The sequence below is a fragment of the Colobus angolensis genome, unplaced genomic scaffold, assembly GCF_000951035.1.
Source record: "Colobus angolensis palliatus isolate OR3802 unplaced genomic scaffold, Cang.pa_1.0 Scaffold117, whole genome shotgun sequence".
In the NCBI taxonomy this organism is placed as follows: domain Eukaryota; kingdom Metazoa; phylum Chordata; class Mammalia; order Primates; family Cercopithecidae; genus Colobus; species Colobus angolensis.
In genome coordinates, this window is record NW_012112808.1 from 9269949 (window position 1) to 9292095 (window position 22147).

The following is a 22147-nucleotide window of genomic DNA, read 5'->3' on the forward strand; positions in this document are numbered from 1 at the left end:
GAAGGGAGTGTAATGAAGAGGTATAGAGAGCTGTGGGCAGGATGCAGGAAGTCATGGAGAAGAGTGTAATGAGGAGGTGTAGACAGCTGTGGGCAGTGTGTGGGAAGTCATGGAGGAGGGTCTAATGAAGAGATACAGAGAGCTGTGGGCAGGGTGTGGGGAGTCATGGAGGAGACTCTAATGAAGAGGTATTGAGATGGGCGGGGTGTGGGGAAGTCACTGAGGTGCAGTACCCCAGTGGCCAGCAGGAGTAGGGAGCTGCTACTGTGCCCAGAAGAACAGGGGGACTCCTAGTCTCTGAGAGAGAAACCAGTATTAGGAAGAGGGACTTTCTGATGGGAGTTGCAGCCTTCAGTGGAGGAACAGATACGTGGGCAAAGGGAGGGAGCCTGGGGAGTCCCTCCAGTTGCATAATATTTATTTCTGTTTCTCCACCCCTTCCTGGGCTTCCTTAAGGTCTGCCTTACCCTTTACCGAACCCCCATCTGTTTACATTAGCTAGAGTGGATTTTTGTTGTCTGCTTCTGGGAATTCTGACGGAGATACTGTGTTTACATGTTTACATACATTATTCAATTTACTTCATGCAACAAACCCAGTGAAGTGAAAACCCCCTAAACACTCACATGCACTCTGCAACGAAGATGTGGGAGCTGTGAAAGTGTAAGCGCAGCAGACACTGTCAGTGGCCGGGCTAACCCTCCTCCATTCTCAGTTCCACAGCCTAATCAATAGCTGCCTAGGGAGAACACCTCTGCCTGGGGGCATTACTGTTCTGGCTGCAGGATAACGGTGGATCTGAGTTCAGGGCAGGCCAGAGGTGCTGGAAACGCAGTGTCCAGGAAGCAGCCCTCAACCAATGGCAACTGAGAGGTGGTAGATAAATGTCCTAGTGTCCTAGCTGCTGTGAAGAGAATCTCTCTGGGGTGTAGTCTGCACCTGTTTCCAGAATTTCCCTGTGAGTTGAGTCCTGATTGCTCCCAGTGGTAACCGGTTCAATGATACATCCCATCTTAACTTTCTACCATTTCCCGTCTCTCCCCCACTCCCCTCTCCACTGAGTTTTCTTAGGATCACTTCTCAAAGAAACGACTTGTACTTAATCCTTACCTAGGGGAGCTGGGAAACCAAATCTGAGACATCAAGTTGCTTATCCAAATTGCCTATCAAGCGTTGGGGAGTTTCAAGCTCTCTGACACTTGATAGAATGCAACTAATGATACTGAGTACACGTGTGTAATGCATGGTACAAGGGCAGAAATTCACAGTTCTAGAGTGTTGGATTTCACGTGGAAATATGGTTTGTCAAATGTTGTACCTCAGAGTGCCAGAGTGCCAGACTTGTGCTTGTGGATTCCCTAAGCAGGCAAAGGCAGAGAGGAATTAACGAGAGAGATGATGGATGAGAGGGGAGTGATGATGAGGTCAAGCCTCACCGTGGAGGAGGAAGACGGCATCACACTGGGAAAACTATGATAGAGTAGGGTATCTAGACAACAAATGGCCAGTCCTCTGGGAACTAGGTTAAGGGTTTGAAAATAGGAAAAGAAACAGAGAAAAAGGGAAACACACAAAAAAGCCTATACACTTTCTGTTAATACTATGCATGACTATTTATACACACATTATGGGTTCCTCTGAAAGTATGAAAACATCACACATGGGCGGCAACCTCACAACAGCAGCTACCCAACAGGAAGAAAGAAAGGAAAAGAGAACAGACGGTTTGGAGCGACTCTGCATGGATGGGATCTGGGTTAACCACCAGTTTGTGTTGCTGCTGTTTTGTATCATTAAACTTTGTATCTTTTAGTAGCTGAATCTTTATTAGAAACCATTGAGATTTTTGAGTGAATACTGAACATGTTGAGAACAGGTGAATTCTATAGGGAACAAACAAACAAACACAAAATAACAGCAACACAATCCTGCAATCTTGTTTCATCTGTAGGGTGGAGCAAGGGTTTTAAATCCTGCCAGCAACAGAATGAATTGCCAATCATTTTTTTTAAATTATTGCAAAATAGAAATAATATAAAATTTGTCATTTAACTATTTTTAAGTGTATAGTTCAGTGACATTAGATACATTCACAATGTTGTGTAACCATCACCAGGATCCATCTCTGGAACTTTTTCATCTTCCAAGACAGAGTACAGAGTACTCTGTGCCCATTAAACAACTCCCCATTCTCCCTTCCTCCAGTTCCTGGAATCCACCGTTCTACTTTCTGTCTCTATGAAGTTGACTACCTCAGTATCTCATATATATGGAATCATACAATATTTGTCCTCACCTATTATTTTTGACTTATGTAAAATTTCAGTATTTTACACACTTTTTTAGTTTTATTTGTAAATAACAAATAATCCTTTATTAGGATATATTTATAACATGTTGGTGGTGTAATAAACCTTAAAAAATGGCAGTTTGGAAATAAAAGGTATATAGATTAGGATGGAAGAAATAAACCTGTCTTTGATTGCAGATGATGTGATTGCCTGTATAGAAAATCTGAAATAATCAACAGAATAACTGAAACTTCATAATAATTTTATAGCAAGCATGCAGGATACAAGGTTAGCATACACAAATCAATCACTTTCCTATATGCCAGCAACCAATGCATGAGTGGAATTTAAAATGAAAACACATTACCGTTTATATTGGCAGCCCAAATTTGAAATATTTAGATACAGATCTAACAAAATATGTAGAAGGTTTATATGAGGAAAATGACAAAACTTTGATTAAAAGGAGATGAAAGACTAGATAAATAAAAAGGCATTCAATGTTTATAGACAGGACAACTCAATATTGTCAAAATGTCCATTCTTTACCACTTGACTGGTAGATTCAATGCAGTCCCAATATAAATCCCAACAAGTTATTCTTGTTACATAAACTAATTGATTCTAAGTTAGTTTTTGTTTGGGCCTCTGAACTTTTTATTGGCTCCTGCTCACCAAAGGGTCTCCTGCTTCTGCTGGCTTAATGTCTGAGAACTTTGGTGTCGTTGGTCTCAGGCACCACTTTGCCATCCAGTCTGGTGAGTAGTGTTCTTTTGGATGGTTTACATGGAATTGCTGCTGTCCAGGGCATCACCAGTATTGAAGTCATTGCCATCTTCCAGCAGGTGGCAGTAGGTGGAGATCTCAGCCTCCAGCTTGACCTTGATGTTCAGCAGGGCCTTGTACTCCTGGGCCTGGTGTTGTCCCTCTGCCCGGGTCTGTGCCAGCTCTGACTTCAGATGCAGCAGGATCCCGTTGAGCTGCTCCATCTGCAGGGTATAACAGGCCTCCACCTCCCTCAGGCTGTTCTACAAGCTGGTCTTCAGATTTCTCATGGAATCCAGGTCGATCTCCAAGGACTGGTCTGTATGTCTCAGCTCTGTGAGCATCATCTCAGGAGCTCCAACCTCTGCGGACTGTGTGGTGACCACTGTGGTGCTCTCCTTAATCTGCTGAGACCAGTACTTGTCCAGCTCCTCTTGGTTCTTCTGAGCCAGCTCGTCATATTAGGCCTGGATGTCTGCCATGATCTCGGCGAGGTCCTGAGATTTGGGGGAATCTACCTCCATGGTCAACCCAGAGCTTGTAATCTGGGCTTGTAGGCCTTTTATTTCCTCTTTGTGGTTCTTCTTCATGAAGAGCAGATCCTCCTTGAGAGCCTTGATGTATGTCTCCAGCTGCAGCCGAGTCACATTGGTGTCATCAGTGACCTTGCAGAGCCCATGGAGGTTGCTCTCTACAGTTTGGAGCATGGCCAACTCTGTCTCATACTTGACTCTAAAGTCGTCAGCAGCAAGATGGGCATTGTCAATCTGCAGAACGATGCGGGCATTGTCCACAGCATTTGCGAAGATCTGAGCCCTCAGATCCTTGATGGTCTTGAAGTAATGCCCCCAGTCTCTGACCTGGGGTCCCTTCTTCTCCAATTGCTCATGGATTTTGCTCTCCAGCCTCTGGTTCTTTGTCTCCAGGCTCCTCACTTTGTCCAGGTAGAACATCAGGTAGTCATTCAGACTTTGCCTGGTCTCCTTCTCGTTCTGGATGCCTTTATTCCTGCCAGACTCCCGGCCATCCCTGCAGCCAGGGCTCTGGACACTATGCCGCCCCGGAAGCTGGTGGAGCGGGACATGGAGATCAGGGAACCAGAGCTCCCAGCACCTGCATGGACGCTGGCCTTGCTGCTGACCAGCAGGGCACTGTAGTTTGGTGCCTGGACAGAGCCCAGGGACTAGTAGTTGGTGGAGAATGTGGAGCGAGTGGTGAAGCTCATGCTGTCCGAGGAGGAGAGTGAGAGGACAGTACTCAGGCTTTGCCCATGGTCTTGATTCTATGTTTGTATGGAGAGGCAAAAGACTCAGAATAGCCAACTCAATATTGAAAGAGAAGAAAGTCAGAATACTCACACTAACCAACTACAAGGCTTACTGAAAGCTACAGTAATCAAGATGGTGAAGTATTGATGAAAGAATAAACAAATAGTTCAAAGGAATAGAACAGAGAGCTAAGATATAGACCCATATTAATATAGTCAATTACTCTTTGATACAGGAGCAAAGGTGATGCAATGGAGAAATGTTGTCTTTTCAATAAGTGATACTGGAACAACTGGACATTTCTGTGTAAAAAAAAAGAATCTAGATCAAACCTTACATCCTACACAAAAATTAACCCAATAGAGCATAGACCTAAATATAAAATGCAGAACTATAAACCTCCAGAAAATAACAGAAGAAAATCAATGACTTGGGTATGGCAATATAACACCAGAGGCAAAATCCATAAAAATAATAATCTGGATTATATTAAAATTAAAAATTTCTGCTTGGTAAAAGACACAGTTAAGAAAACGAAGACAAGCTGCAGATTGAGAGAGAATATGCGCAAAGGACACGTGGGAAAGGATTGTTATCCAAAATATGCAAAGAACCCTTAAACTCAACAGTAGGGAAACAAAAACTCATTTTAAAAATAAGCCAAAGACTGAAACAGACACTTTGCCAAAGATATACAGGTGACAAACAAGGATATGAAAAGATACTGCACCTGATATGTTATTATGGTATTATAAAAAAAATAATGAAACATCGCTATTCATGAGAATGAAAATCCGGAACACTGACACCACCAAATATGGCGAGGATGTTGAGCAACAGAAACCCTCATTCACTGCTGCTGAGAATGCAGAATGGTACAACTACTTTGGAAGATGCTTGGTGATTACTCACAAAATTAAATATACTCTTAATATAGGAGTTAGCAATCGTGATCCTAGGTATTTGCCCAAATGAGTTGAAAACTTACGTCCACACTAAAACCTTCACAGAGATGTTTATGGCAGCTTTATTCATAATGGCCAAAACTTTGAAGGAACCAAGATGTCCTTCAGGGAGTGAATGGATAAATAAATTGTGAAACATTCAGACAATGGAATAATATTTGGCACTTAAAAAATGAGCTATTGAGCTGTGAAAAGACATGAAGGAATCTTAAATGTATATGACTAAGTGAAAGAAGCCAATTTGAAAGGGTTACATACTAGATGATTCCAACTACATGATGTTCTGAAAAAGGTAAAACTATGTGGATAATGAAAAGATCAGTGGTTGCCAGGGGTTGGGAGGAGGGAGGGATGAATAGATGAGCCACAGATAATTTTTAGGGCAGTGAAAACTAATCTGTAGAATACTACAATGTTGGATATATGTCTATTGAATACAAATCTATTGAATGTACAGCACCAAGAGTGAACCCTAATGTAAACTATGGACTTTGGGTGATAATGGCATATCAGTGTAAGTTTCTGAATTATAACAAATGTACCGCTCTGGTGGGGGATGTTGATAGTGGAAGAGACTACACAGATGTGGGGGTGAGGGGTGTATAGGAACTCTGTGCTTGTCTATTAATTTTTCAGTGTACCTTAAACTTCTCTAAAAAGTAAATTTTGTTAAAAAATAATGTCTCAGCCCTCTCATTTTAAGTATAGGGCAACTTCTGGCTAATAACAGCCTCATATTGTGCTGAGAAACTGGAAGCAACTCCTCAGTTGATAATAGCCTCAAGGTACCACCCATATGTCTGCTGGCATCTGGGCCAGGACTTTTTTTCTTCTTCTGTTCTTGGGATAGTCTCCTGGAAGCCAGCCCCTTCTGAAATGGCCTGAATCACATCTATTCTCATAGCCTTAGGACCTCCTTCCTGCAGTCGTTCCCTTTCTCCTGAAACAATGCCCTCTTTTCTTTACTAGACCATCCCCATCGGCAGGTAAACATGTTCTAGTACCTTCCATGCAGAGAAGCTTTTTTCCTGGTCTCATATTGCTCCTGTGCCAGCGTTGGTTCTTCACTCTCTATGTTATAGCTTCTCAAGGGTTCCATCTGTTCATACTCACCTCTCATTCTCTTGTCAGCTCACTCCATCACTCTATTGAGACTCTCTACATGGAGACCGGGTGCAGTGGCTCACACCTGTAATCCCAGCATTTTGGGAGACCGAGACAGAAGGACCACCTGAGGCCAGGAGTTCCAGACCAGCCTGGCCAACATGGTGAAACCCTGTCTCTACTAAAAAAAATACAAAAAAAAAAAAAAATAGACAAAGCAGTGGCATGCGCCTGTAATCCCAGCTACTTGGGAGGCTGAGACAGGAGAATTGCTTGAACCCGGGAGGCAGAGGTTGTAGTGAGCCAAGATCGCACCACTGCACTACAGCCTGGGTGACAGAGCGAGATTCCATCTCCAAAAAAAGAAAAAAAAAAAAAAAGAAAGAAAGAAAGAAAGAAAAGATTCTTCATGGACACCAAGATCTTTGTGTTTCTAAATTCAACAGCCACTTTCCATTATTCCACATAATCTTAGCAACAATTGAGCAACCACTCAGCAACCATTGCCCTTTTCATGTAATACTTTCTTCCCTTGGTAGATCCTCTACCTTCTTGAGTACTTTTTCCTTATACTCTCCTCTGCTCATCCTTCAGGTGCTGAAGTGCTCTTTCCTGGGCACCCTTTCTTTCTCTATCTGCAAACTCCCTCTGAGTGACAACATTTAGCCCTGAAACTTCAAATCCTCTACATGAAAAGACTCCAAAATTTCCACCTGCTCCTCTCACCTAAACCCATAAACCCAAATTTTCATGGATGTCTATAGGGAACATGTCTGTAATGGCCCAAACAGAACTCCAGGTGTATTCCCCCAATCTACCTAGAATATTTATCATTTCCTTTCTGCAAACAATATTCAAAATTGTTTCATTTTTTGCTAAAGCCAAAAGTCTATGCAACCTCTCTGAATTCTCTTCTTCACTCACACTAGCAAGTCTTTGTTTCCTTACATAAATAAATATCCTGAATCCTTCACTTATGTGAATTCTCACTACCTTAGTCCAAGCTTCTAGAACACTGGAAGAGTCTGTAGTCTCCTAAGGCATATCCTGATTCAGTCATTGTTCTGTATGTTTTAATCCCACAGAGACACAAGGAGATTTTTTAAAAGGATGGATCACATTACTTTCCTATTTCAGACTTTCTAACGACCATGTCTCATTGCTTACAATACAGTCCAAGCACTTATCTGGGTTCACTTACCCTACTTGGTCTCGCCCTTGTCCTCCCTTCTGATCTTGTCTCCAAGATGCAGCTTCAGTTGCCTACACCACCACAAGCCCATGCTTGTTTCCAGGCTTAGCACTAGTTATTTCCTCATCAAGGAATGCCATTGACCTTGATCTTTGCAGAGTAGGCTTCTTCTTGTTGCTCAGATCTTAGATTAAGTGTAAAGTCACCCAAGATGTAATCTGTTCAGAGTTGCTGCCCAAACATGGCCATTTGCTCCATCTAAAGTTTCTGGATAGTCTTTTTCATCCACTCATTCTCTCTCTCTCTCTTTCTTTCCCTCTCTCTCTCTCTCTCACACACACACACACACACACACACACACACACACATGCTTTTTCCATTACTGTTGGCCTTCTTCACTGCTGTATTTTTGATGCTGAGAAATCTGTCTGGCACACAGTGTGTGCTCAATAAATGGTTCTGACTGAATAGATGGATGACACAGTGGAATGACTTGCCCCAAATTGCTCAGAGAGTGGCAGGAACAATGAGAGAGTCTACAACCCTTGACTCTTTGCACATTACACCATCCCCAAAATAGAAAGATTGTAGTACCATCACTTTTTTTGAAATATTATTTGGCCTTTAAAAAGAGGGAAATTCAGTCATTTGTGACAATGTAGATGAACCTGGAGGACATTGTGCTAAGTGAAATAAGCCAGGCACAGAAAGACAAATTCTACATGATCCCACTTACATGCAGAATCTAAAAATGTCGAACTCAAAGCAACAGAGAATAGAATGGTAGCTACCAGAGGTTGGGGGCTGGGAGGAGGAATGAGGAGATATTGATCAAAGAGTGTACACTTTCTGTTAGAAGGAAAAATATGATTTTGGAGTCTATTGCACAGCATGGTGGCAATAGTTAATAAGAAAGTATATTTTAAAGTAGCGAAAATAATAAATTTCCAGTGCCATAACTCATAAAACTCACTGATAAATTCAATTTCAAGTGGTAACTTAGATTTTGGTGTTAAAAGAGGTGCAAGACCATATCACAAACAGTAAGTCTGGACTAGCATTTGCAAGTGACTAAGAGTTAAGATGATTCCTCCATGTTAAAGATCAAATAAATCTTGATAATATGCCTGTTTGTCCATAAAAAGTTAGTTTTACGTATTAACAGTGACTTTTGTGCATATTTAAACAGAACAAAAGGTAATTTATTACATTCTCCAGAAACTGATTTTGCAACATTGCTAAACTAGCAGATTGGAGAGATGCTCACAATTCTCAGATGGCATGAGTGTTTCTCAGCGTGGGCATCAGAGCTGCCACTGCTTGGCATTCCAAGAACTTCCCAGCTGTAGGTTCATCACCTTCTCCTCCCTGGAAAGGCATGTGAGATTCTGCACAGAGGCAGGAATGTCGTAAGCAAAACTTGCTCTGTGCTTTTCCATTATTTGAGGCAGGAATTCATTCCCTGGCTGAATGCCACGGGTTACTTATTCTGGATATCACATTGCACTTTATTAGATGCAAATAAAACTTTTATGAAAGTATTTATAGGAGTGAATGCTGAAAGATCCACTTATATCTCATAGGTGCCAAAGAGCCTGAAGTCATGCCAGTGGTGGAGTGCTGATTGTAACGGATTGGGTTTGGATGACCTCCCCACTCATCTGTAATGGAAGCTGCATCAAAGGAAACCTTCCACAGGTACCTGTAATCTGCCTTGGTTCCTTAGACTTGTTTGTAATTGTTTTTATCCTTTCACAAATTGTTCAATACTGCTTATCAAGCAATGATTAGTAAATGAACTTGTCATTATTTTATCTTACTGAGTAATATCGGGAGTTATAAAAAGAAAATGTTTCCCAAGCCTTCCCCCTGCAACTCTAGTACCTACAATGCATTGGCCTTAACACTAGCCTACAGCCCTAAAATGGTATCCGATACTTGTTCATTAGCTTCTTTTTTTATTCAGATAGAATAAATTTTGGAAAACTCTGGTGGCTTTTGGGTGATGAAGTTAATGATAATTGTTACTTTTTTTCATGAAGTTTCTTCAACTTTGAAGACTTTAGGAACAATAATAGTGATACTGGTAATATATCACCTTGTTCTCATGTTCTGTGATTCTGAAGGTGAATCTATATATTATTTTCATTTGACCAGTGAGGAAAATAAGGATGAGAACATAATTTAAACCTGGTCAATTCACAGGCAGGGATGGGGTGGGACTCACAGTCAATTCTCTGACTTCCAGAAACCTTGACCCTGAGTGGTTTTCCTACATGAATAGGTTAGATCTATTAATGAGTAGGTAAGGTGAGATGTGGGCCCTTTAGGTCCAGGTTGAGTTATCAAATCTATGAGGAAAACTACATCCACTAGAAGTCAGAGAATCTGAATGTGAGTTCCACCCCTGTCCATTCTTATTTACCAGGTATAAGTGTGCTCTTATTCTTATTTTCATTCAGAAGCAAGAACTGACCACCATCTACATCAACTGGAACCTTTCTGGAATCCACGCAGTGCAATGATCCTTAGAAAAAGCTAACTGGGATTAAGTTGTTACAATAAGAAGGCCACCAACACTCAACTGGAACCCTTCATAATCCCAATGCAAGGAAAGATTCGGGTCTCGTCCTGATTGCAGACTTTGTCTTGATATTTTAAAATCTGTATTAGTGAATAATTTCAAATTTTAAATCTACCTACATAGTTGACAAAGACTTTGGAGTGTGATGATTTTAATGTGTATCTATGAATTCTTTAATACTCTTTCCTTCAAAGGGTGGAATACATTTTCATTTTTCTTAAGTGTAGGGTAAACTTAATGACTCATTTTTAACAAATAAATTAAGGCATGCATAGAGGTGTCACTTCTAACGCTAGGTCATAAAAGACATTGTGTTTCCTGAGCTGTACTTTCTCTTGGATCTTTCATGCTGGAGGATGCCAGCTGCCATATTGTGAAGACACTGAAGCATCCCTGTGGAGAGGCACCCATGGCACAGAAATGAACTCTCAGTCCAAAAGACAACAAAGAACTAAGGCCTCCAGCCAGCAGCCATGGGAATGTGTCATCTTGGAAGCTGATCCTTCAGCCCCAGTCAAGCCTTCAGATGACAGTAGCCCCAACCAGTATCTTCACTGAATCTTCTTGAGAGATCATGTGCTAGCATAACCCTACTAAACAACTCTCAAATTTCTGACCCTCAGAAATTGTGTGAGATAATAAATGTCTTTGTTTTAATATGCTAAGCTTTAAAGTTGTTTGTTACTCCAAATTAGACAACTAATTCTGAATGCAATATATACACTCAGCCAGGTCTACTCCTCTGCTTCTTGAGGCCTGGGGAGAGTGGAGAGAGTGATGGATCCCCACTATTATTGCACCCAGGGTACACTGGTCTGGGTTTAGAATGTCTTGTGCTTTTTCAACCTTCTGTTCTCACATTTCACAGTAGTATGTATATTAAACTCTCTTCAGTAACCCACTTTGAGTCTGCCATTTTTCCCTGTTATATCCACACCTAAGGTGGCTGCCATGTAACACCTACCCAAACTCCAGCAAAGGGTGGTGGTGTCACCTGTGCTGTGAATACCTCCCAGTGCAACCATGCCTATCACACTGGATGATGCCATTCAGAGCTGCTGGTGCTAGCAAGGCCAGGCCCCAGTGTCACCAGGGTGGTTTGCTGAATCACAGGTTCTTTGCCAACATCACCAATGACTGTGCTGCCCAGGCTTTGCTCTCTCCAGTACTCCCTTGATATTTGTGCATCCCCCACCTCCTCCTAGGACTCAGAAGTAAGTCATGTGAGATGGACTGGAAAGGAGCCAAGAGAAGGGCAATTAGAATTACCCTGAAGCAAATTTGTCTTTCCAGGATGTCCTGCCCAGGGCTTTACTAGGGTCTCACATGAATAGCTCTTGGCAGTGTCCCAGTGCACTAGAGATGCTTATAAATCCCTGAATCCCAGTGTGAACAGAGTTTGGGTCAATCTGGACCCTTGCTCCATACACTTAGAAATCAGCTGAAGTGAAAGATTTAATTTGACTATATTTTGTAATTCATAAGTCATTGCTTCTATAAAGATTTTGAATATGATACTCAGAGGTTAAAATATAAAGAATTGGACACCATCCTGGGATCTTGAGTAGGATGTACATAGAAGACATGATACCAGGTGGGGCGCAGTGGCTCACCCCTGTAATCCCAGCACTTTGGAGGGCCAAGGCAGGTGGATCACGAGGTCAGGAGATCGAGACCATCCTGGCTAACATGGTGAAACCCTGTCTTTACTAAAAATACAAAAAGTTAGCCAGGTGTGGTCGTGGGCACCTGTAGTCCCAGTTACTCGGGAGGCTGAGGCAGGAGAATGGTGTGAACCTGGGAGGTGGAGCTTGCAGTGAGCTGAGATCGTGCCACTGCACTCCAGCCCAGGAGACAGAGCAATACTCCGTCTCAAAAAAAAAGATGTGATACAAAGAAATGTCATTTGATTCTGGAACCCAAGACTACACCAGGAGCTGTGATGCAGCCCGGAGGCTGCTGAGAGTGCCCCTTCTGAGGTCAGGTGCATCATAGCCTGTCTCTCCCTGAGCATCCCTCAGCTCCACTTGTCTCCTCCAGCCCTCCACCTCTTGAAGCAAGGGGAAAACCCTTTTCTATTTTTGGAAATGCTCACACAAATGTGTGAAAGAATAAAAAATTTTGTCTCAATCCTGGCAAGTCTTCATCTTTCTGATGCCTATGAGGATGATAAAAAAGTTTCAGAAATAGATGAACTTGTTTACAGAGAAAGCCCTAAAGACCAGAGTGGTTTCAGATAACATTTCCTAGGGCTATTCCAAGACCCCAGGAACTTCTCTCCCTTTATTTTTCTTGGTTTCATTTCTGAAAAATGAACGCTATCTTTAAATCCCCCAACACTGTCAGAGACACTAAATCCAAAGAACATTGCTGCATTCTTTGCTTTGCTGTAAGACTGAGAGATTTTTCTGTCTCAAGATCTTTTGTTGCTTAACTAGCAGAAAGTATAAAACAAGAGAGAGGGAAGAGATTCTTTGAACTTCAGTAGCTGTGGCTTCAATTGTAGCTCATTTTGCTTGTTTTCAGTTATTGATGGAAAGTCTTAGATAGAATACACCAAATCTATTATTTGAATGTATTATGCTGATGTAGGTCACTGACTATCTCCATGCCAAACCCCATGAGAATTTCTCCTTCTCATCTGGCCCCTCTACCTTCCTGAGCCTTCACCTGGTTGCCTGTCTGCCCCTCCAGACCTGAGCTTCACCACCTTGTGCCATCTCCTTTTTTGGGGGTTGAGGTGTCTGCTGAACATTCCTTCTTGGTTCTATTGACTGAATCTCATGCATCTTGCAGTCAGTACCTTCCAAGCTCAATGGATGGTATACTTCTTATTGCATTGCTTTTCTCTTCTTGACCATAGCCCAGATCATCACTGCTACACGTGCATTCCTAATGGATAACCAACAAAACAGCTTCCCCATGCAGTATGGGATATTCTAGGCCTATGGGATAGCTCCTAGAGCCCTCTGGTTGGTCAGAGCAGACCTCATTATCCTGCTCAACAAACTGACTGTGTAGAGGTGAGTTTTAGGACTCAAGGGCCTTATCTACTCCTTTCATCCTAGTCCTTGACCACTTGCTCAGTGGAGACCACTCATTTACCCTAGCCAACTACATCTGCTGTTGTCTCATCTCCTAAAGCTGACAGCTCTCTTGGGCTCCCCTGGATTGGGCTTTTGTATAGACTCTGTTGCATGCACCATGAAGAATTACAGTTCCCCTGTCACTCAAACTCAATCCACTCAGATACCCTGCAGTTCTACTCCAACCACTCTACTCAGATGGAGGTCAGAGATTCAAACTGTACTACGTGATAGACGGTTTGACTTCCCAGTGGCATCCTGAAGGAACCAGGTAACATAACTTAGAGGAGTGAGACAGTTAATGCCTATGGAAAGGAATTTGAACAGTGAGAGAAAGGAGGTAGGAAGGAGTCACCAAATGAACTTCTCCCACTTCCTGCCCTCAAAGTCCATCTTGAGACAAGGTGCTTCCACCTAGCTTGTCCAGAAGTTGCTCTTTGTGATGAGCAATGAGGTGTCATTTTTATTTTTATTTTAATTTTTGAGGTGAGTCTCACTCTAACACCAAGGTTGGAGTGCAGTGGCTGAATCTCGGCTCACTGCAACCTCCACCTCCCAGGTTCAAGCGATTCTCCTGTCTCAGCCTCATGAGTAGCTGGGACTACAGGGATGCACTACCACCCTTGGCTAACTTTTTTGTATTTTTAGTAGAGACGGGATTTCACCATACTGGCCAGGCTGGTCTTGAACTCCTGGCCTCGTGATCCACCCGCCTCAGCCTCCCAAAGTGCTGGGATTACAGGGGTGAGCCACCGTGCCTGACTAATGAGGTGTTCTTGATCCACCCAGCAATCCACAACTTTTCTCATGTTTCTCTCCCTGGCCTCCCTTTGCTTTCTCTTCTCACTCTGGCTGTACTGGAACTGCACCACCCATTAAGCCTGGTTTGTAAGCTGAGCCCACACTCCTGAACAAGCAGACACTGATTACTTAACTAAACCAAATGCACCCCAATTACAAAGCGGTCTCAGCCAGAAACCTGGGGAACACCCTAGGCTTCTCTTTTCTTATGCTCCTCTCATCCTGTCAGCCATCAAACGACTTCTTGCCCAATTCCTAAACAACTAGCAAGTCCCTTATCACCTTTTCATTATCACGCCCCTCCCTTAGCTCTTCCACTGGGCATGGTTAACTTAGGCCATTGCAGACCCAGAAAATAAAGCAGAGCTCCTAGGTCTGCCTTCTCTGCCTCCAGGCCCTCCCACACACATTCACAACAGGGGTCTTTCTGAAATGCAAACCTAGCCATTTGCTTAGAGCCTTCCCTACTTTCCTTACTTAGGGCCTCCCACTGGTCCCCATCGCCATCCTGGAGGATAAGATTCATATTTGTTAGGATGAAAGTCTTTAAGACCCGTCCTCTTCAGGGCTACCTTCTGTCACTCTCTCCCTCACCTCTCCACTTCACCTCAGTCACGGGAACCGCTACAGGACCCGGGCTACTCCCAGTTTCTTCTGCCCTATGGTTGCATCCAGGGCTCTCCAGAAGCAGATACTGATATGGAGTTTGGGGTGAAAGCTATTTATTAGGGATAGCATGTTCAGAGAAAATATAGCATACCTAGTTATATTGAATTTCATATCAACAAAGAATAACTCTTTAAAATGTAAGTATGTCCCATACCATAGCTGGAATATAATTAATGCCAAAAATGATGTATTGTGTATCTGAAATTTAAATTTAACTGGGCACTGTGTATTTTTATTTGCTAAATCTGGCAGCTCTGACTAGGGATCAGTATCTGTGAAGGGCAGAGGGAGGAAGTAGAATTCGGCCAGGGAAGAACTTGGTCGTAATGTAGGGCTGGTAAAGTCCTGGCCACCCCATAGGGAGCTCTGGAGCCACTGTTCCCCATCGGGGTGGTCAGAATTAGGTCAAAAAAGTCTGCCCTTATGCCCCTGCCTAGCTCAATCACCCTGGGAATGGTGTGCAAAGCACACCAGGGATGGTGTACAAACCACATCACGAATGGCGTGACTGTGCCAGGCAGCTCTCAGCAGCTCATGCCAGCCTAGAGGAGCCAGCGGCATCTGATGGCCACACTCTGCAGCTGGAAGTGAGTCTTAACTTGAAGGGGGGTCTGGGCAGCAGATCTGTGCACCCACCATGCCTAGTCTCTACCTTGTTTTCTCCTCAAATTTCTTTCCTATTTAGTCATTTAAATACAGGAGAACCCTTGCTCTGACTCTGCCTCGCACACCATGAGTCACCCCCCTTCTGTGTTCCCTCTGGACATGCTTCGAGTGCTCCCTCGAAGGGAAGGGAAGGAGTTCAAGCAAATGAATAACTCCGAGTTATTCATTTGCCTGTGACGTCTTCCCTGCCAGAGGCTTAAGCTCTTCCACAGGCTGTACTGCATCTTTTTCATTTAGAAAAAAATATATATTGAACACTAATCATGAATCAGGCACTGGGGCTCTACTGTGAACAAGAGCAACTCATTCAGGCCCACCTTGAGCTTAGAATTAGCGGCAAGGTGCACTCAGTTTAGACACGTAGCTGTGCTGTTATGATGGGTGTCTTAGCCTGATTTCCCTCAGAAGCAGACCCTGAAACAAGAATTTGTTGCGTTAAGTTTGTTTAGAAGATGATTAAGGAAACCCTAGTGAGTGAATGAGGGAGTGAAAGGAAAGGGAAGGCAGCTGGCACAGGTGTGCTATCCAGCAGTGACCGCTGAGGGAGGCCACCTGGAGCCCCGGATACCATGAGTCATGAGAGTAATCCCACCAAGCAGCAACGGAGCTGGGAAAATTGTCCACCATGCCTGCCAGCTATTGAGGAGATCTGCTGTGTGTGTGTTTGGGGGGCAGTTACTACTTTTCTAGCACTTTCAGTTTGGAGTACATGGGCTCTGGCCGCCAGATAGTCTTCAGATTTATTAGCCATCAGGCTGCTGTGAAGGGCACTCAGAAGGCCCGGGGAACTGAGTGGACCACTAACCACTAATGCTACAACTGAGAAGACCAGAACAAGGTGGATAAGTCCCCAGGCATAACCCGACCTAACGCAGATTAATAGGAGAAGTAGAAGGAAAGGGACTAGGTTCCAAGAGAAGATGCAACATGTGAGAAGGCTCAGAGGTAAGACATAGCTGGTCTGTCTAAGGGAAGGGAAGGAGTTCAAGCAACTGCAATGCTGATTGCTGGGAAGCACTGCGGGTGGGGCCAGGGAGTTGAGGGAAACAGATCCTGGGAGGCTTTGAGAGCTACCTCATGTGTCTCCGAGGCCAGGCTCTCCCGGCCATCTGGAGTCCTTGACTGACTTAGCTTAAGACAGGTCTGTTTGCTAAAAGGCCTCAGACAACATTGTTATGTTATAGGATCTATAGCACTACTACCTTCAAATGGAACTTTCTGAATAGGGCTTACAAAAAACAAAACAAAACAAAACATTTCTTCCTTAATATGAGCAACACCACTGTCATTATCACAGAGAAGCCCACTCTCCCCCAAACCCTTGCACTTAATTCAAAGGTAAAATTCAGGCCCAGGAGCACCCCTCCAAACACCTCCGGGCATGTTGAAATGTGCCCTCTAGCATGCAGCTTCTCCCCCACATCCAGACTCATGAGGTCAAATGAGTATCAGCACTGCATTGATCCTACATACCAAAGGCAAATATTTTAACATAAAGAAAAAGACATATGGAGTGAGCAAAACAGTCTGCAACAGTGCTGGGTTCTGCAGGGCAATGGGAACTGGACCAGCTCTGACCCCATCCTTATTACCCTAACTAGAATTCTGAAATCATTCCCAAGTAGCAATCGACCTCATCGTCAACCTTAAAGAATTTAGACTGTAGCTCGGGGTCAATGGTAAAGAATCTACAGTGCTGAGAAAAGTGTTCTGCTTCTTTACACTCAAGTTTATTGAAGTCATTGGGCATGGTGATGATGATTTTTTAACGAAAACTACAGAAATTTCTCTCTGTCATATGCACCCATGTAAGGAGGGACTTGGATTCTTTTTATGCTCAAGGTCCCATCTTGAAGTCCATGGACTGTCCCGCCTCTGCATTGTGTAGGTTTGTCTCAGCTCCCTGGCTTGTAAACTTGCAAAATCTCTCCACCAAGGGAGCCTCTGTCCGGGCAGTGTGGTGTAGGTAGAAATATCTGCCCTGGAGCGAAAGTCAGAGGACCTGGGTTCAGGGTCTCACTTGGTTTCTTAGGCCTCAGACATTTATTGAGCCCTGGGAAAGTCACTTGGCCTTTCTAAGGCCAAGTTTTCACATCTTTAAAAGAGGGTATGAAATAAGCCTTATTTTGCTTTGCTGTTATATATTTGCTCTTGTATAGGTATGTATCTGGTATAGTGCTTGTAACAAGGCAGTGTGGGATGGGAAAGAGCATGGACTTTGAAATCTGAGAGACTTCCTTCAAATCCCACTCCAATATTTCACATCTGCTGAGCTGGGGGTAAGTCACTGAGACTCTTTCAGGTTCAGTTTGTCTGCCTATCATGGAGAACTGTTGTGAAGATCAAATAAGATAATGGATGGGAAGTGCTAAGCACAGGTCAAGCGCTCATAAACAGTCACATGAGTCTATTTTGGGGTAATGTTGATGCAGGCTGCAGTTGCTTAGCAAGTGTGCCTGCATTTATTTGCCTAGACTCTCATGGATGAACGCCAGACACCGTTTCAGTCAGATTCTTAGTTGCAGACAGCAGTGTACCCTCTAGTAAATCTGAGTGGAAAAGGATTCAGTAAAAGGTACTGGGATGTTCACAGACCTCTGGGAAGTCATGTAATTAGGTGTGGATGCAACTCAGCCATGAACAGAGCAGCCAGAGATGCAAGGAAACCTCCAAACAACCTCAGCGAAATGCCATCCCCTGCCACTCAGCACCTATGACGTTAGGGCCTGGACAGCTGAAGCTCCAGCACAGCTCCTCCATCCCGGTGTACAGGGCCTCCACCTCCTGTTGCTGTAGGCTGTAGCAGGTCACACAGGGAGCCTTAGTGTCAAGGAATGCTGAGAAGTGAGGTGTTCATCTTTCGAGCCTCCATGGCACTGGAAGGTGCTAGAAAGGGGTTAGAATGGAAGTCGCATGAGCTCATCTGCAATGTAAGCCACCAGTTCTGCCATCCTTCCACCCTGAATGAGTCCTGGAGATGGGCAAACATCTAGGTTACACACTTATGCTAGAATGTTCTACTCAGAATTGCCTGCAACATGGATCTTTATTAGCTTTTTAAAATAATGATGCTCATGCCTATAATCCCAACACTTTAGGAGGCTAAGGCAGGCAGATCACTTGAGGTCAGGAGTTCAAAACCAGCCTGGCCAACATGATGAAAACCCCTCTTTCCTAAAAATACAAAAATTAACCAGGCATGGTGGTGTACACATGTAGTCCCAGCTACTCAGAAGGCTGAGGCAGAGGAATCACTTGAACCAGGGAAGCGGAGGTTGCAGCGAGAACTTCAGCCTGGGCAACAGAGCAAGATTCCATCCCAAGAACAACAATAACAAAAAAATAAAATAAAATAAATAGTGATAATGATTTCAGGTCTGAATATGGACGTAGAATAATTTTGCTTGAAGTTACGTTTCCTCCTAGATACCACTTATTTTCAAAATAGTGGGGAATTTTGTTTTGAGCATTAATCTAATTCTCTTGGGGAAAGTTGTGCATCTAGAGAAAGGAAAGGATTTCCAAATCACTGCCATTTTGGGGAAATAACTAAAAATGACAAGTGCCTTTGGTTCAGGCCAGTAATTTGGCCACAGAGCCAATGGTCATTTTGAGAAAGATATTCTGCCCTTTCTGCCCTAGAAGATCCCTTAGAAGCAGAGCTTGAGGAGGATTTGTGGAAATGTGTTTGGCTAGATAGCATTGCCAGGAAAAGTCAGCAGGACAAGAGCGAGTGGGACTGCAGAGGGAAGGAGGATAAGCAGGGACAAGTCCCCGCAGGGAAGCAGCAGCTCCACCAGCAGGGAGCTCGCAAGTCACACCCCAGAGCTGCTCTCCAGCAGCCTGAGGATGGTCTCTGACCGGGATGCACAAGTGCTGGCCGCTACTAGTGTGAACACCCGAGAGCCGATGTGTATGAAGGTGACTAGGCATCCATGGGCATCTGACAGCATCAAAATAACCTGCATTCACATGTAACGGGTGTGTCTGTGTGCATGGAGGAAAGGAGTAACCTTGGGAATAACTTCCATTATAAAGGACACACCATGTGCCAGGCACTGTGGAAAGAAGACAAATACACATGCTTCCTCTAATGGTTTCAATAGCCCCATGAACCAAGGGCCAGTTTTACACATGGAGAAACTGAGGACGGGGAGGTCAAACAATTTGTCCACCACCATCAGGAAACACTCCAACACTAGCAAGTGCTGGAGTTTGGATTTAAACAGGAGTCTATCTGAAAACATGTTCTCTCTTAACTATTAAAATCCCCCAATAGGTGATAGACAGGTAGACAGACAGACAGACACATATAATACTTCCTTTGTATATGTGTTGGTATCTATATCCACATGTGTATAAACAGATGAATATTGATTTTGAGCCTGAGCACCTGAACATCTGTGGCTAAGTACACGTCGATCCACCACACACATATGCACACAGACACACACAGACACCCTCATATACAGGTACATGCACATGCATGCACACAAGCACACCCCTGAAGCCAGGGAAAGGGGCATTACCCAACTTTTCTGCTTGTCGAGAGCCATTGATTATGTAAAAACCATAGGTAAACACACCATCCCTTCTTGCTTCCGTGTTTATTGAGATCCTTTTCTCCTCTGTTCCACACTAGCAAGCATTGCAAAGGCTTTTGGTCACACAGAGGCAAATAGAGCAAGCACCAGAATCCTGCTCCACACTCTGAACCCCACAGAGGTGGGAAATCCTGTGGGCTCCTGGAATGTACCTGGGGGAGTGGGCTGAGGTCCGATCGGGCAGCGCTCAGCCTCCACACCCATGATGGAGTAGAGGTCCTGCGGTCACGGGCCAAGGCCATCACGGTGCTGGGGTGGTGGTCCACTTTGACTGTCCATCTGAGCACCTCAGCCTTCATGGTGTCACGTAGGGGAGCCACAGCAAGGCTCAGAGCAAAATGAAAGCTTTCCCCAGAGCTTTGCTCCTGTGGGCCCCCTTGGGAAGACCATGTCAAAAGTCAGTGGTGGGTTCCCTCTGCAGCCCCTTACCCAGCCACAGAACAGAAGCAAGGTGGTTCTCAACAAGTGGGAAAGTTGAGTAATGCCCCTTTCCTTGGCTTCAGGGGTGTGCTTGTGTGCATGCGGGTGCATGTACCTGTATATGAGGGTGTCTGTGTGTGTCTGTGTGCATATGTGTGTGGTGGATTGACATGTACTTAGCCGCAGATATTCAGGCATGCCTTCACATGTAAATAGGATGCCTAATCAAGTGCCACAACCCAGCCTGGTATTTCCCTGTACCCGGTGCACTGGCACTTAGAATATTTATTGACTGATAGATTGAGCTTGCCAATAACCCACTTTGGGTGATTTATGTCGGCATTTCCCTGTGATCTCAAGGTAAGTAGAAATAAAATCTGAGTGGCTTATACGAGTAAACATGGCCTCCAGAGGATATGGGCTGACAGGTAGCTGGAGGGCCTGGAAAATCACACCAGCTCAGGCCAGATGAAGGAGAGGTCCAATTTCCCCAGGTCCTTTATGCTTTTGTCAAATGGGGATCCATCTTCAAGTGATGTTGGGGCAGGGTTCTCCGAAGAAGGGCAGCGAGGGAAGGAAGAGGGACAGGAAGAAGCTGAGCAGGAGCAGGTCTGAGCTGCAGTCTCGCTTTACCCTGATCCCTGGGGGAGCTTCGGAACAAACTGCACCGCAGTCTCACCTTGCGAGGGGCTGGGTTTGTACCCTGAGCCAGTCACTGGTTATTGGAGATGGGTGGATGGGCTGTAATCTTCTGGGAAAGATGCTTCCATGATCCAATGACAATTTTCCAAAATGGGGGTAGCTAGAAGCTGAGACAGCTGATTTCCTTGGCAGCTGAGGGCTGCGCACACTGACCAGTAAGTGGTCTGAGAGGGGTCTGACCAGCATCAGAGTGATTTGCAAGTAAGGATTAAGCCAAGAGTAGTCATTAAAACTGATGACAATGGTTTTGGTATAACTTTATGTTATCCCCAAGTAACCTAGTAATTTTTATTAACTGCAAAAGCTAAGAACTTCCTGAGTGAATTACCTCCTGCTCCATCCTCTGTCACCAACAATATAGAAGCAGTTTTCACAGTATTTGTCTATCAACTTCCAGTTTATCGACAGGACAAACACGATTAATTAAGACTTCCAAATTCCCTCATTTAAAAAGTGAGGTTTCTTATTTTAAGAAGGCATTCAGGGGCAAGAGGTGAGTTAAGACTATGTGTAGCATTAGCATTCTAAATTCTCCTTTTACTTTATAAGTTTTGCACCTCTTTTGTGAAATTTATTCCAAAATATTTTATTCATTTTGATAGTAGTATAAATGCAATAATTTTTTAAATTTGATTTTTGGATTGTCCACTGTAAGTTTCTAGAAATACAACTGAGCTTTATGTATTGATGGTGAAACCTGTGCCCTTGCTGAATAGAATTAAATCTTGAAGCCAGTCATCTGAGTTCTTCTAGGCCTCTCTATCTGATGCCACAATGAGAGGCACAGGGAAAAGGTGTTGGAAGGCAGGGCAGTGGGAGGGCCATGGGCTGCCTAATGACAATGTCCAAATGCTAAAGAAAGTACATACTCAGCTAGACCTCACACTGGAGGTTACCTTTCTCATTGAAAGACCATCAGCATTAACTATGCCGCAAGGCATGCAAACAATGAGAAAAAACTCAGAGGCTGCTGGCCAGGGAAAGCAATGCTTAAGTGGAGACAACAGTATCAGGGATGGAGGTGGTGGAT

At 44.0% G+C, this 22147-nt stretch overlaps 1 pseudogene; it reads right to left on the bottom strand.

The window, feature by feature from the left end:
- Positions 1–3517: 3517 nt before the first annotated feature.
- On the bottom strand, positions 3518–20294 carry LOC105527343 (annotated as a pseudogene).
- Positions 20295–22147: the final 1853 nt, after the last annotated feature.